General features: G+C 48.2%; 1 protein-coding gene across 6 annotated transcripts in view; it reads left to right on the top strand.

The window, feature by feature from the left end:
• The first annotated feature begins 4,130 nt into the window (after positions 1-4,130).
• The window catches only part of ARHGAP12 (Rho GTPase activating protein 12), a 186,267-nt gene continuing 175,264 nt past the window's right edge, over positions 4,131-15,133 (top strand). For 4 of the 6 annotated variants that reach the window (XM_040352627.1, XM_040352624.1, XM_040352625.1 and 1 more), the window contains exon 1: positions 4,132-4,283. The gene's annotated coding sequence lies outside the window, so the exon portion shown is untranslated. Of the gene's footprint in view, positions 4,284-15,133 lie in introns of all 6 variants that reach the window. The other 2 variants (XM_040352626.1, XM_040352622.1) reach the window with 2 other exon arrangements.

Here is a 15,133-nt window from a genome sequence, read left to right as displayed (position 1 = left end):
CCTCAGGAGCGGCGCTTTGTGGGCCCTTATACACCTTTATTTAGCTGCTAGCGGGGGTTAAAAGCACCCCACCAGTACCCAAAAAGCACAGAAAATATTACAGTAAAGTGCCGCTAAAAATATCGGCATTTTACCACAGACGCCTTAGTGTGAAAGTAGCTTAACATCGGTAAAGCGTCGCTAAAACTAGCAGCGCTATACCGTTAACGCCCGCACTGCCCCAGTGTGAAAGGGGTCTCTAAGACCTCAGCATGCTTTTATTATTAATAGTTTAACATTGGCAGGCATGATAAAAAAACATTGGTAGCCAAGATACAGAAAAAATAAAAATTGACAGGCAAGAAATAAAAAAAATACATTGACAGGCAAAATACAAAAAAAAAAAAAACTTTGGCAGCCAAGATACAGAAAAAAATGACAGGCAAGATGCAAAAAAAAAAAACACACATTGGCAGGCAAGAAACAAAAAAAAAAAAAAAAAACACTGGTAGGCTGGCATAGTGTCACTTACCTTTGCAGCAGTCCAGCACCTTTTACGACCTCAGGCAGAGGAGGTCTCCTCCAGCTCCTCCCCCTTCACGGTCACATGACCTGTCCTCTTCATTTCCTCCTCCTGATCTGAACAGATTCAGAAGGCTGGCTGGACGGCCGCGGAGGTGGCCGTGGAGCCAGCCGTGGTGAGCGGCGCCGACAAAAGGCGCAGCCCTGCTCGCTGCCTACAGAGTAAGGAGTAAGACCCTGGCTGGCAGATAGAAATGCAGCTGTCGGCCGCGGAATTGGCCACGGGGCCTGCCGCGGATCCGACCGTGGAGTTTACCGCAGCTGAGAGTGTACTGGGAGGGGGGGGGGGGAGATGTCATATGCGGGCAGCCGCGGCCCACCGGGCATATGCCCGGTATGCCCTATGGCCAGTCCGGGCCTGACCACTGCCTCCCACTAAGGCCAACAATGGGGTTTCATTCCGGCCACTGACACCAATGATGAGGCCATTATTGCTTCCCCCCCTGATTAGGACATTTTTCCCTCCCATGAATGAATTGTCAGAGAAGGAAGTAGCGATGTCCTCCGGAGTAGTGTGGTAGCCGGTCAGTGTGTGTCTGCACACCCCTCTCCTCTCCCACCATCACTGGATGTTACGAGACACCGAGCACTGACAGTTACCAGTCTTCCCCAGCACTACGTAGGCAGCCCAGCGCCAGGCATCACGTGGCGTATCTGGCAGTGATTGGCGGAACTCAGACAGCTCACAGTCAGCCAGCTACAGAGCGCCGATGACATCTCCTCTGTAGGGCGGGGGCCGTAGGCGGTGATGCGCCTGTTGAGGGGGCGTGCCCAGCGAGCGGAGGAAGGCGGGTCTGTGGAGCATCAAAAACGCACCAGAGTGCCTCCAAATGCATCAAAAACGCACCAGAGTGCCTCTAAATGCATCAATAATGCACCATAGTGCCTCTAAATGCATCAGGAACGCACCCGAGTGCCTTTAAATGCATCAAAAATGCACCAGAGTGCCTCTAAATGCATCAAAAATGTAGCAGAGCGCCTCAAAAATGCAGCAAAGAGCCCTACATGCATCAAAAACGCACCAGAGTGCCTTTAAACGCATCAGGAACACACCCGGGTGCCTCTAAACGCATCAGAGTGCCTCTAAACGCATCAGGAACGCACCAGAGTGCCTTTAAATGCATAAAAAATGCTCCAGAGTGCCTCTAAATGCATCAAATATGCAGCAGAGTGCCTTTAAATGCATCAAAAATGCAGCAGAGTGCCTCTAAATGCATCAAATATGCAGCAGAGTGCCTTTAAATGCATCAAAAATGCAGCACAGTGCCTTTAAATGCATCAGGAACGCCACAGAGTGCCTTTAAATGCATCAAAAATGCACCAGAGTGCCTCTAAATGCACCAGAGTGCATCTAAATGCATCAGGAATGCACCAGAGTGCCTCTAAATGCATCAGGAACACACCAGAGTGCCTCTAAATGCACCAGAGTGCTTTTAAAAAGGCATAAGGAACACACCAGGGTGCCTCTAAATGCATCAAAAATGCCTCAAAATGCACCAGAGAGTCTCTAAATGCATCAAAAATGCACCAGAGAGCCTCTAAATGCATAAGGAACCCACCAGAGTGCCTTTAAATGCATCAGGAACGCACCACAGTGCCTTTAAGTGCATCAAAAATGCACCAGAGTGCCTCTAAATGCACCAGAGTGGCTCTAAATGCATCAAAAATGCACCATAGAGCTTCTAAATGCATCAAAAATGCACCAGAGTGCCTTTAAACGCATCAGGAACACAGCCGGGTGCCTCAACGCATCAAAGTGCCTATAAATGCATCAGGAACGCACCACAGTGCCTTTAAGTGCATCAAAAATGCACCAGAGTGCCTCTAAATGCATCAAAAATGCACCAGAGAGCCTCTAAACGCATCAGGAACGCACCCGAGTGCCTTTAAATGCATCAGGAATGCACCAGAGTGCCTCTACATGCATTACAAATGCACCAGAGTGCATCTAAAATACACCAGAGCGCCTATAAATGCATCAAATATCAGCTAGAGACATCAAATAAACCAAAAAGACATCAGATTGTATGGGCGGCACAGTAGTGTAGTGGCTAGCACTTTCGCTTGGGAGCCAGAGGGTCGTGGGTTCGAATCCCGACTAAAACATGTTCGCATGTTGTTCTCCCAGAGTTTGCATGTTCTCCTGTGACCGTGTGGGTTTCCCCCGAGTACTTCGGTTTCCTCCCACGCTCCAAAGACATGCTGGTAGTCCCTTCTGTGTCATTCTCTCCATCACCCCCCCCTCCCCATCCCTCCCTTGTCACCCCCATAGTCCCTTCTGTGTCATTCTCTCCATCACCCCCCCCATCCCTCCCTTGTCACCCCCATAGTCCCTTCTGTGTCATTCTCTCCATCCCCCCCCCCATCCCTCCCTTGTCAGCCCCATAGTCCCTTCTGTGTCATTCTCTCCATCACCCCCCCCCCCTCCCTTGTCAGCCCCATAGTCCCTTCTGTGTCATTCTGTCCATCACCCCCTCCCTCCCTTGTCAGCCCCAGCAGGGTGCGCCTGTAAACGCATGCATGGCACCACAGAATGTCTCTAAAAGGATGAGCAGTGCTTCCTAAAAGGATGAGCAGCGCTCCCTAAAAGGATGAGCAGTGCCCCTAAAAGGATGAGCCAGCGCTCCCTAAAAGGATGAGCAGTGCCCCTAAAAGGATTAGCAGCGCTCCCTAAAAGGATGAGACAGCCACATACAGGCGCCCCTCTCTGTCCCCTCTGTGCCCTCTCTGTCAGCCCCTCTGTGTCAACCCCTCCCCTTTTTCTGTCAGCCCCAGCAGGGTGCACCGTGCCAGCCAGTGACCAACAGCAGGGAGCCAGCCAGCCAGCCACAGGAGTCAGTCACAGCTACAGTACCCATAGTTAAGGTAAGAGGAGCGCTACACAGTGCCAATTTTATTTCTACTTTGTGAGAGGTTGAGGCACTCAGAGGTGAGAGTCGTGGTATGAGGACCAGAGTGAATGAAGGAGGTCACTGTACACTCTGTTAGAAAGAAACCCCCCTCCAGGTCCCATTAGACTCCTTTTCAGTCTCTTATGGGGCCTGTGGGGGGGTCTCTCTCTCTCCAACAGAGAGAGAGACCCCCCCTCTCAGTCAGGCCTAGGGCAGCACAAAACCTAAATACACCACTGCCTCCCACTAAGGCCAACAATGGGGTCTCATTCCGGCCACGGACACCAATGAGGAGGCCATTATTGCTTCCCCCCCTGATTAGGACATTTTTCCCTCCCATGAATGAACTGTCAGAGAAGGAAGTAGTGTGGTAGCCGGTCAGTGTGTGTCTGCACACCCCTCTCCTCTCCCACCATCACTGGATGATACGAGACACCGAGCACTGACAGTTACCAGTCTTCCCCAGCACTACGTAGGCAGCCCAGCGCCAGGCATCACGTGGCGTATCTGGCAGTGATTGGCGGAACTCAGACAGCTTGCAGTCAGCCAGCTACAGAGCGCCGATGACATCTCCTCTGTAGGGCGGGGCCGTAGGCGGTGATGCGCCTGTTGAGGGGGCGTGCCCAGCGGGCGGGTCTGTGGAGCGGTAAGGTGCCGCAGGGAGGCGTGGCTGTGCCGGTGACACGGCGGTCGGGGGCGTGCTGCCTGTAGTCTGAGGCGGCTGCGTGTTGACTTCCTCATAGTGGTCAGTGTGGCGGGCGACCGCAGTCTGTGTCCGCGGGGAGCTTTCTAGGAGTCCGGCTTCCTCCGGGGTCACTGGCAGAGCAGGCGGTAAGTGAGCGGGGGAAAAAGGGAAGGGTGGTCGGAGAGGTGGAGGGGGCGCCGCTGAACTCTGTCTGTTGGTGAAGGGGGGAGAAGTTCCCGGGGAGGAGGAGAGACAATGCGGACACATTCTCCTGCGTTCCCCTCATACCTGTCACACTTCCTGTGTGCCGGACAGTCCGCCCTGTCACACCTGTCAGCGCCACAGCGCCCCCTGCCGGGGCAGTGCTGATTGCCCCATAGATCGCTCCTCTCCCTGTCTGTGTGATCTCCGGACTCAGTGATCTCTCCTCCGGACTGGAGCCCGGGAGAGGAGAGGAGACCCCCCCCCCCCACTGATAGTCACCCCCTCCGGAGAGGAGACCCCCGCCCCCCCCCACTGATAGTCACCCCCTCCGGATAGGAGACCCCCCCCACTGATAGTCACCCCTCCCCTCCTGACCTCTACAGGAGGTGATCATACATGTACAGCCTCAGCTTTTATATATTTACCTCTGGATGGGAAGAGAGAACCCCCCCCCCCCCACAGGTTATTATTATTTTTATTGTTGGAACTTTAAGGAAAATTCTCCTCACTTCCTGTCCCTTCAGAAGCAACAAGAAGTCAGAGGAAATCTCCCAGAGGGGTCACCCACATCAGAGAGATGCACTGGACGGGAACACTGTTGTTGTTATTATTTTGGGCTGAACTTTATTAACCCCTTCTCGCCTGCCAGCGTCTGTTATTATTATTCAGGATTTATATGGCACAGACAGTTTGCACAGTGCTTTTCCTATATAAAGGAAGACAGTACAGCAACAATACAAGAGAGGTTAGGAGGCCCTGCTCCTGGGAGCTTACAATCTACAGAACTCATGGGGGATGGGAAGGTTGGGTGATGCCGTGAGTGATCTCACAGGGGTCACATGATCAGGAGCCGGTCCCCCTGCTGCCAACCTGTAGTCCGGACCAAGAGCTGTCAGTGGGAAGGATTGGCGATCATGTGACCTTTCTCATAGGGGATCAGAAGCCTGACATATAGATATTGGCCACCCAGCAACGCATTTGTGCCAAATGTGGGCGTCAGAGCTCACCCTTTTGTCAACACACATATGTGTCAGGTGGCTGTAAAAGGGTTAGGCACATTGCATTGGTTTACCTTTTTTTTTTTGTTTGTTTCAGCGTAAGGTTCTTATGACCCAGCAACACTGTTATACAGGGGTGTCCACTGCAACCAGGGGCGGACTGACAACTCATGGGGCCCCCGGGCAATAAAAGATTATGGGGCCCCTGGGCTTACAGATGGCCACCACGCCAGGAGGCAGTACAGAGGCGGGGCAGCTAAAATCTCTAGATTTTCACATCAAAAGCATGTCGGTTTCGGACATATCAGGGACAGATGTAAAAAAAACACAGATTTTTACATACTGTCCCTGGTTTTACTGAGCCTGGCAACCCTGATGGGGCCCCCTAGTGGCATGGGGCCCTCGGGCAGTGCCCGAGTGACTCAATGGTCAGTCCGCCCCTGACTGCAACATGCTGCACTGAAGAGTAGTAGTGCATGCCGTACTTTCAGTGTACATCACCACAAGGCTGTGTGGTGAACTGACACTACAGAACACAAAGGATTTTTGCCTTGTTTTGCACTGGGATGGCCCTTAGTTGTCACCAGGACAGGTGTTCAAATTGGAGGATTCCCCATCCCCCCCCATACCTCTTGTTCTGGGGATAAGTGTAACATTGTGGACTTTCTGTTTTGTTGACAGTTGTCACCTGTACAATAGACGGGGCCCTATGGGGACTTCTGATAATAACCTGACAGAGGGTCTAAAACTCGCCACACATGTTACATCTGATTATACAATCTCCCAGATCTACCAACTGTGTAGTGAGAGGGCCTGCTTGATTGGATAGGTAAGGTAGGTCCTCAGATTACGTAGTCTTGGTAAATTTAAAGTGATACTATAGGTTCAGTTTTTTTTTTTTTAATAACAAACATGTCATGCTTACCTCCACTGTGCAGCTCGTTTTGCACAGTGTGGCCCCGAACAACGTTTTCTGGGGTCCCTCGGCATCTCTCTCTGGTTCCTCCTGATTCAGGTAACCCCCTATGGGAAGCTCTCTCCCAAGGGGTTTACCTTGCAGCCGCGCTCCCGAGTCCTGCATTCAGCGTCCATAGCCACCGAGTGCAGGACTTGGCACCGGTCATTGGATTTGATTGACAGCAGCGGGAGCCAATAGCTGCGCTGCTATCAATCTATCGAATAAAGAGACGAGAACCCCAAGCAAAGATCCAGCACGTTCTCGACGCAGGACTTTCCAGGGCTCAGGTAAGTAAAAGGGGGGCTGGGGGGCCGGTAACTGTCAGATCTTTTCCCCCTTAATGCATTGGATGCATTAATGTGAAAAAACATGAGGGTTTACAACCCCTTTGAAAGGTAATTGTATGGTGACTGTATTCCTTCCCCCACTCTATCCAAAAACAAAACAATAGGATTGTCCCAGAGAGACTTTAAATGAATTTACCCCAAACTTTTGTTTTTAAGGTTTTTAATAGAGTGGGGGAGGGTTAGAACCCTGACAATTTTTTTTTCTTTTGTTGTGTACCACTGGGGTGATATTTCCTTCACCTCCTGACTCCAAGACACAATAGGATGTCCTTAAAACGTGTCTACAATAAAGAAAATTCTTTCCCCCAGCTGGTTGCATAGGGATCGGACTTCATCTCTGAATGTTGGTCTGTGGATGGCCCTGTCAGTCCCCCTTTGGTCTCCATAAACTTCAGTCTGACGATTGCAGGAACCTGGTGGAAAATTGTTGGCTTGAAGCAGAGCTTTCCTTCAGCAGTCCCCATCTCTTGCTGGCATCTTCTGCTGGGTGCTGGTCTTTGGCCAGCTAGCACAGGATGACATTACTCCTACACACGCCCAAGAGTCCGTCATCCTGGCACACGGGGACCATGCCGGTGACGTAAGCTGAGCTGCACATGCACAGTGCGTTTTACGCGATGCCGAGGATAGTGAGAAGCCATGTGCATAGGTGTATTTTATTGTAGAAGAGACATTGCATGTCTCTCCTGAAAAAAAGAGCTGCCTGCTCACAGTTTTTGATAGAAGGACTTTAGTTCCACTTTAACAGCAGCTGCAGCCATTGAGCGATTGGGTGAGCCGCAGGAGCTGACCGAATACAATAGCCAATGGGAGTGTTTGTGTGTGGCCACCTTTAGGGTCCTTTCACACGGAGCGAACCGTTTTTGTGTCCGCTCCGTGTGTCCGCAAAAGCTCAGCGGGGATCCTCCGTAATCCCCGCTGAGCTGTCGGCGGATAGGGCGGTCCCCGCACACAGTGCAGAGACTGCCCTGTCTCTGCTCCGCTCTCCCCTATGGGGAATCGGATGCAGACGGACCGTCTGTCCGTCTGCATCCGATCCGTTCCGCCGGATGGAAGAAAAATAGGGTTTTCTTCCGTCCGCAAAAGCGGATCCTGACGGACGCGGATGGTCGCGGACGTTAGCGGATGCTCCATCCGCTAACGGACGCGATCCCATAGGGAACCATTACAAGTCCGTAAACGGACTTGTAATAAGCGAACGAACGGTCCGCTAGTGTGTAATGGGCCTTACTTGTCTTCCGCACAACTGTCCTAATGGGATCCCCACTCCTGCTGTTCTGGTGACAACTAGGGCCGAAACAACTAATCAATTATGAAATTAATCGATTACAATTTTCATAATCGATTAATCGGCCAGTAACATAATGGGGTTAAAAAAACTAAAATTGGCCCTTTATAGTACAAAAAGGCAAATCGCTACCGTAAATATTACATTCACTGTCCCACAGTAAGAAAATTATCCCCTTACAGTAGCGATTATTTGCTCTTTTTGTACTTATTTTTGTTTTTTTAACCCCATTATGTTACTAAACATCTCAGGCCTGGGGTCACACCTCAGTTTTTTGGTGCTTTTTTCCAGAAACACACTACAGTTCAGTTACATGTTTTCCTATGGGACACGTTCACATCCATGATTTTTTTTCAGCTGCTGCGTATTTAGAAAGGGCAAGGACTTAACGCAAAACGGTGCTATTTTGTTTTTTTGGTTCAATATACTTCAGTGTAGAAGCTGCAGAAAAGCATGTGATGTGTTTTTGTGGCAATTTGTGTTTTGTAATCTGCCCAACAACAAATTGGCCCAAAAAAAAAGAAATTTTTTTTTTTTTTTTTTAAGGCCATTATCCGATTAATCGGCCACCTAATCGATTATGAAAATAATCGTTAGTTGCAGCCCTAGTGACAACTGTTTGTTTTTTATTTACCCTCACCAGGAGTAAAGGGAATGTGAATGTAACGGGGACAAAGATGGCAATAAAGTGACAGATTCTAAACCTGCTCTGCTCCATATAAGATAAATAGTGTCCTTGTATATCTATCCCTCCAGCCCCAGGCTTCTCATCTGTCCCTAGTCCAGCCAGATACTGCTGACTTCATTGCATGGCCAATTGTCAGAATCTTCTGTGCCGGATCCACGCATGTGCTGTTCAGTTCTATGTTTCCATGGAGAGTTAAGCCTGGTACACACGATGAGAATACGGACGAATGATCGACTGTCTTTTTTTGCATGCTAGTCTCCATATCGAAAATGAAGAGGTTACTAAGCTACAGAAATTCTCCTACGCCAGAATAAAACATTTCGAAGTGATGTGTTATATTGCATTTTTATGGTATTTTTGAGTGAATACCGTATTGATTAAATGAAGCTCATACGATCTGGTATCATACGAGTATAATTCTCATGCTTGTCGCATCAGATAATTTCACACGACCTGTCCTGATTGGCTCTCGAAATCTGTGTACTAATGATCAGATTATTGTACGATCGCTTTTAAAAGCGGTATTTTCCGTCTGATCGTTGTGTACAGGGCTTTAGTCTGGAGTACGAGACTTGGGTGTTCGTGACAAAGAGGTGCTTCCTGTGAGCGGCATCGGTTGTGCTGAATATGAGTGTTCTGGAGAAAGTTAAAGGCCACCGCGTGTCAATTATCTGTGTGTTAGCTTTTTGATGTTCAGGCTTATTGTGTGTTTTACACTAAGGGTCCTTTCACACACACGGAACCGTCTTTAGACACCCGCTTGCTCAGCGAGGATTGCTCTGTTGATCCCTGCTGAGCCGGCGGATGACTAGTCTGTCTCTGCACACTGTGCAGAAACGGAACTGTCAGATCTCCGCATTCCTCTATGGAAGTTTGGATGTAAACGGATCGTCTGTCCATTTTCATCTGAACCGATCCACTAGACAGATGGAGGAATAGGGTTTGCATCCGTCAGACTTTAGCGGAGTGGGTCAGGGGGGGGATCGGATGTCAGCAGACATGTCACCGCTGACATTTGTCACTCCATAGAGATGTATGGAGCGACCGTTCAGGTCCGCCTGAAAAAACTGGCAGGTGAATCTTAAAGGTCCACACGTGTGAAAGGGGCCTAAGGCTGGGTTCACACTTGTGCGATCAAAAACATTACATATGATTCGCACTGCATTGCTGTGCAGATCACATGCGATGTAAATTCAGCCATACAAACTGTATGGCTGAATTTACATCGCATTTGCACCAAAATGGTTCAGGACCCTTTTTCTTGTCTGCACTGGAATCAGATTGCATGGGTGTATACACCTATGCGATCGGATGCCTGCACCATTTGACCTGCGAACCGATCTGGGGGTGTCATTAACTTTACATTGACATCCCCAGCGGTTCACAGATGTCATTTGAAACCAGTGTGCGATGCAGGAACCGACACTGAATCGCAGGGCTTCCCACATCGCACCAGTGTGAACCGGGACTAAATCATAACTGCGCACCTGACTGTTTCTTGGTAGATTCTGTTCCTAAAAAGGTTTGGATCCAGAAATGTTGATTATGGATCCCCATTTAAAGAGATCCTCTAGTCTCCCATTTCTATTTTTTTCCCCCATCCCTCTAGCCTATCCCCCTACTAAGCCACCCTACCAGGTGTTAGGTTTTCCTTACCTGGTGAAATAAGTTCTGAGTCCCCACCCCATGCAGGTCCGTCGCTGATGCCCGTTCTGCCTAAGACAGCTAGTCCAGTGCCAACGTGTCCTCTTCATTCCCCTTAGTCTGATGCTGGTCCTCTTCTGGATCTAGAGAGGATCACCTCACTGGCCAGCCATGTCTGCCTGCATGACATAAACAACTGGAAGACCTATCTGTGAAGTAAACTGAGAGAATGGCTCAGCGCTGGATGATCACATGACCATAGCCTAAGGTAAGTGAAAACCAGGGATTTAGAATTTTTTATTTTTTTTCATAGAGAGGGGGGTTGGGCTTTAAAAGATAAGTCCACTTTTTAAAAATAAATAAATAAATGCACATTTATTTCTTTTTTGCGGGTAAGAGCAGATCACTGGTGCAATTCAAGACACTGGCATATCTGCTGGAGAATCTGCTTGCCTGTACATCCTATATGGGTAAGCAGGTACAATCTGACAGGAAGCATGAATGAACTACCACGGCGCTCAACAGCGCCCTGGTAGTTGATTGAAAATAACAAGCCGACAGCCGTAAAAGTCAGACATTGTAGTTTTCCATGCACAGAGACCTGTCAACCAGTGATGCTGCCAGGTGGGAAGAGCCCGCTCAGCCACATTTTTATTTTATAGTGACAGCTAGTGGGAATGGAGAAGAACCCTGATCACTGTCACAGCGGGGATCAGGGAGGTGCGGGGTCGGTCCGTTTGTGACATGTTACTCCCTGAATATGGGTGCAACCTGCTACCAAAGGTGAACTTGTGCTTTAGGATAGTGGGTGTCAGGTGATGCCTTTTATGTACATCGTCCTCCTTCCTGCATCACAAGGCTCTGTAACTCTGCAAATACCGACTTCCTGAAAGTCAATTGTTGGCTTAGAATGATTCTATCTTCTGCTCTGTAATATTATAGACTCATTTGCATTAATGAGATTTGAGTAAATAATAATTATAAAATAATATCAGCCAAACATTGCAGCTTTTCATCATTGCATCACTCCTTAATTTTCAGTCTCTCTCAGGCACAGGAAGATCTCTGGTGCTCCTGGTTGCGCTGGGGAAATATTAGGTTTGGCCAGGATTTCTCTATAGGTGTTGGGTACACATTGCTGTGATGGAGTTGGTCGCCGCTTTTTGGATTTCTGATCTGAAAAGGGTTACTTCCAGATTAGACATGAGCAGAGAATCTAGTAAGGTGGCTATTATTGGACAGTAATTTGGTCTATTTATGGACACTCCAACCCATTATTAAATAATTGTACAGCTGCTGATTGGAAGTGTTGTCTGTAAATCTCTTAGACCTTTCACATTGAGGAGTTTTTCAGGCGGTACATCGCTAAAAATAGCGCTGCTATCCCGCCTGAAAAACTTTTTCACTGCAGACTCAATGTGAAAGCCCGAGGGCTTTCACACTGAGGCGATGCGCTGGCGGGAGATAAAAAAAATCTCCTGTCAGCAGCATCTTTGGAGCGGTGAGAGGAGTGGCATGTATACCGCTCCTTCCCATTGAAAACAATGGGAAACCGTGGCAATACCGCCCGCAATGCGCCTCTATAGAGGCGCTTTGCGGGCGGTATTAACCCTTTATCGGCCGCTAGCGGGGGTTAATACCGCACCGCTAGCGACCGATTCCCGCGGCAATCCCGGCGGTGTAGCGCCGCTATTTTTAGCGGCGCTATACCGCCACCGCGGCTCCCACCCCAGTCTGAAAGGGGCCTTATGAGTCACCGATTACCAATCACAGGAATCCCCTGGGGGTCACAGCCTATTGCTGGCCTTACGTGGTAGAAAATGTGTATTATTCCTAATGTATGGTCCAGAATTCAAGCTGTGTGGGTCACTGTCGGCACCAAAAACTCAGTTCTGTCAGTTGCGGTCACTGTTTGGGTATTCTGACAGCCACAGGGACGTAACGGTCAGAAAACATTAGCCTGTAGGGGAGATTCCTCTATTCACACTGTTTAGCATGGATTGGGGGAATCTAGTCTCTCTCATTCAGCCCCTACAATCTTAAAGTGGATGTAAAGCCACTCTCATCCTTTCTAAACGACTGCCATAGTGCTGATCTATAAGGATATGGATGCCTCCTGCATGTATCCTTACCTGTCAAATGTCTCCCCTCTGTCTGTTATAAGAACTGAAAAACTGCAGATTCTGTGGGTGGATCTGTTGTCTGGAGCTCGGTGGGTGAAGACATGATGTCAGTAGACTCCCCTCCCTCCTCTACACTCCCCTTGTCAACATCCATTTTTTCCTGTGTATTCCTTACACAAATTATTGGCTATGATCACTAACATCCAGTCAAAATCCAGAAAAGCAGCCACATGACTTCAGAAAAGGGGGTGGGAATTAAAAAAATAAATAATGCCTGTCTCCAGGCTAGTGCATGAGATATGTAAATAACCTATCACTAACAGCAAGGGGGCGGAACGGACTAAGGTTTTTCTCTGTAAGTCCGTTTTTAATTTCACTGAACAATAAAAGAGGATTGCTTAGAGCTGGATTAACTCTGTGTGGCAAGACTGGGCACAGATGATAGGAAATCGTATTCTCTACATTGTGACATCAAAAAATAAAACATTTTCGGGTTTACATCCACTTTTTGAAGTGGAGAATGTGCTTGGCTAAGAAAAGCCCTCCTCCCCTCCTGAAGACGCTTGGGATGTATGACATCATTTGCCTAGGCCTGCAAACCAGGAAGTAACTGAAGAAATGTAAAAAGATCTTTGTGTACATCCTGTGCAATGGTCCCACTTCTTACCTGAATGGGTCTGAGAAATCCGTTTCATACACCTGAAATCAGTGCAGCCCTTTTCTTGCTTCTATAAATGTATTCAAAATCTATTGCTGAGCCATTATGTTCTATGAATGCGCTCGGCTAGATTTGCCTAGTTATACAAGTTCCCATATATAGAGTGTGTTACGCCAAGCGAGTTTTGCTACCTTTTTATTGTCTGCCTTTGTATAACGTTGTTAGAGCATTTTCTCTGTGGATCTTAGGCTTTGCTGCCGTCGTGTTTTATTTTTGTGTATATTGTTTACTGCGTCATTGCGTTTCTTTAGTTTGGCAAAAGTCATCTGCGCAGCGGTCTCTCTCCTGCAAGAACATTCTGTCACTCGCTTAAGTTCTAGGAGTATTTTTGCAGCGATTTCTGCTAGCTAGCATGCCAAGTCATTGTACTTGATTTTCTTTATAGACCATCTGTTCGAGAAAAATTGCAGTACATGTCTTGCTGAGCGAAGACTGTTCAATCACGTGTGCAATGTACTTATCGTATAGAAATGTAGCATGTTAGCCAGGCACCGCTTATTTGCCTAAATTTAATTAGTGGATAATCCTCAATACAGAACTTGCAAGTGGCTGTATGGGACAAGCTGCATTACTGATATAATACTTCATAAATAGGATGAAAGGATTTTGTATGTTTCTCTCTCGGGGGGATGTTGGCTGCTTTGTGATTCCAGTCCAAGGTTGGTTTTGCTATCCTCTTGTGTCAAAGGGGCTTATGAGGCATTAATGCTGTTAACTGTGTAGAATCTGGAAGAGCTGCAGTTTTGCACTGTGTGTCAGGGGCAGGTATCTATCCTGCAGTGGGGCTATGTTGGAATAACAAATAGTGAGAATTCTTGACCCGCGGGGTTTTGTGATGTGGAATGTTGTGCAGACAAGCCGTATATATCAGCACATGGAGCTGGATGAAGCAACATGTGGTGAGAGGAAGGTGTAGTCATTCGTGGTTGCTTGGGAGTGTATTTCTATTACATTGTCAAAGTGATTAACGCTTTCCATGCTAAGAACTTATATCTGTAATGAGAGAGAACACAACATTTTTTGTGCATGCCAAGGTTTCCTTTTTTTTTTTTTTTTTCAGAATATACGCTCACTCATGTCTTTGTCACAAAGCAAACACTTATTTGGTGCATGCCATCCGATTTGTCATAATCCATGGTATGTGCTTGTGAGTGCATGGATTATTCCAACACTGAATGGAAATATATTGTTTCTGGTTCTGTATCACAGGCGGATATGCCATGTGAGCAGATTGTGAGGCTGGACAAGGGCTCCCTGTGACTTGAAGACCCTTTTTATGCTGGATTTGGGTCAAACAAGTGCTGGGACCGTGTTCTGTTGCCATTGTCACCTGGACTTTTCTTACTGCTAGGTCAAAAAGTGGGGGCCATTGTTCATGATACCCTAAGAGCCCTTTCACACTGCCAGCGCCCGAAAAACGGTTAAACGCTAGCAGGGTGCTTTTAACTAGAGGTCGACCGATATGGGTTTTTCTCTGGCCGATGCCGATATTTGGAAATCGGGGCGGCCGATGGCCGATATGTGTTGCTGATTTTTGCACCCGATATTTTAGGCTGATTTTTTTATTTATTTTTCCCCTCATCTCAAAAAACCTAGGGTGGAGAGGAGATAATTGTTTAGGGTGGAGAGGTGGGGTGCAGCCTGTCGGTGCCCACCAGTGCAGCCCATCAGTGCCACCTCATCAATGCCCACCAATGCACCAGTGCATCCCATCATTACCCACCAGTGCATCTTACCAGCGCATATCATCAGTGCATCACCTCATCAGTGCATCACCTCATCAGTGCATCACCTCATCAGTGCCTCACATCAGTGCCCAACAGTACAGCCCAATGTCATTCACTGCCACCTCATCAATGCCCACCAGCGGAGCGCTCCAGGCTCCGTTCCATCTCCTAGCACAAGAAAGCTCCATTCGTCCCTGGCGTACTGCCCTGCCTCTGCCTACAAACCCCAGAATGCAGCGCGGGCCGCAGCACGTCAGGGGACGTTTTTTTTTTTTTTTCTTTTCTTTTTTTACAGTGGAGG

Source organism: Rana temporaria, chromosome 5 (assembly GCF_905171775.1).
Source record: "Rana temporaria chromosome 5, aRanTem1.1, whole genome shotgun sequence".
Taxonomy (NCBI): Eukaryota; Metazoa; Chordata; class Amphibia; order Anura; family Ranidae; genus Rana; species Rana temporaria.
The sequence above is the reverse complement of the archived record's forward strand: the minus strand, read 5'-3'. Positions and strand labels throughout refer to the sequence as shown.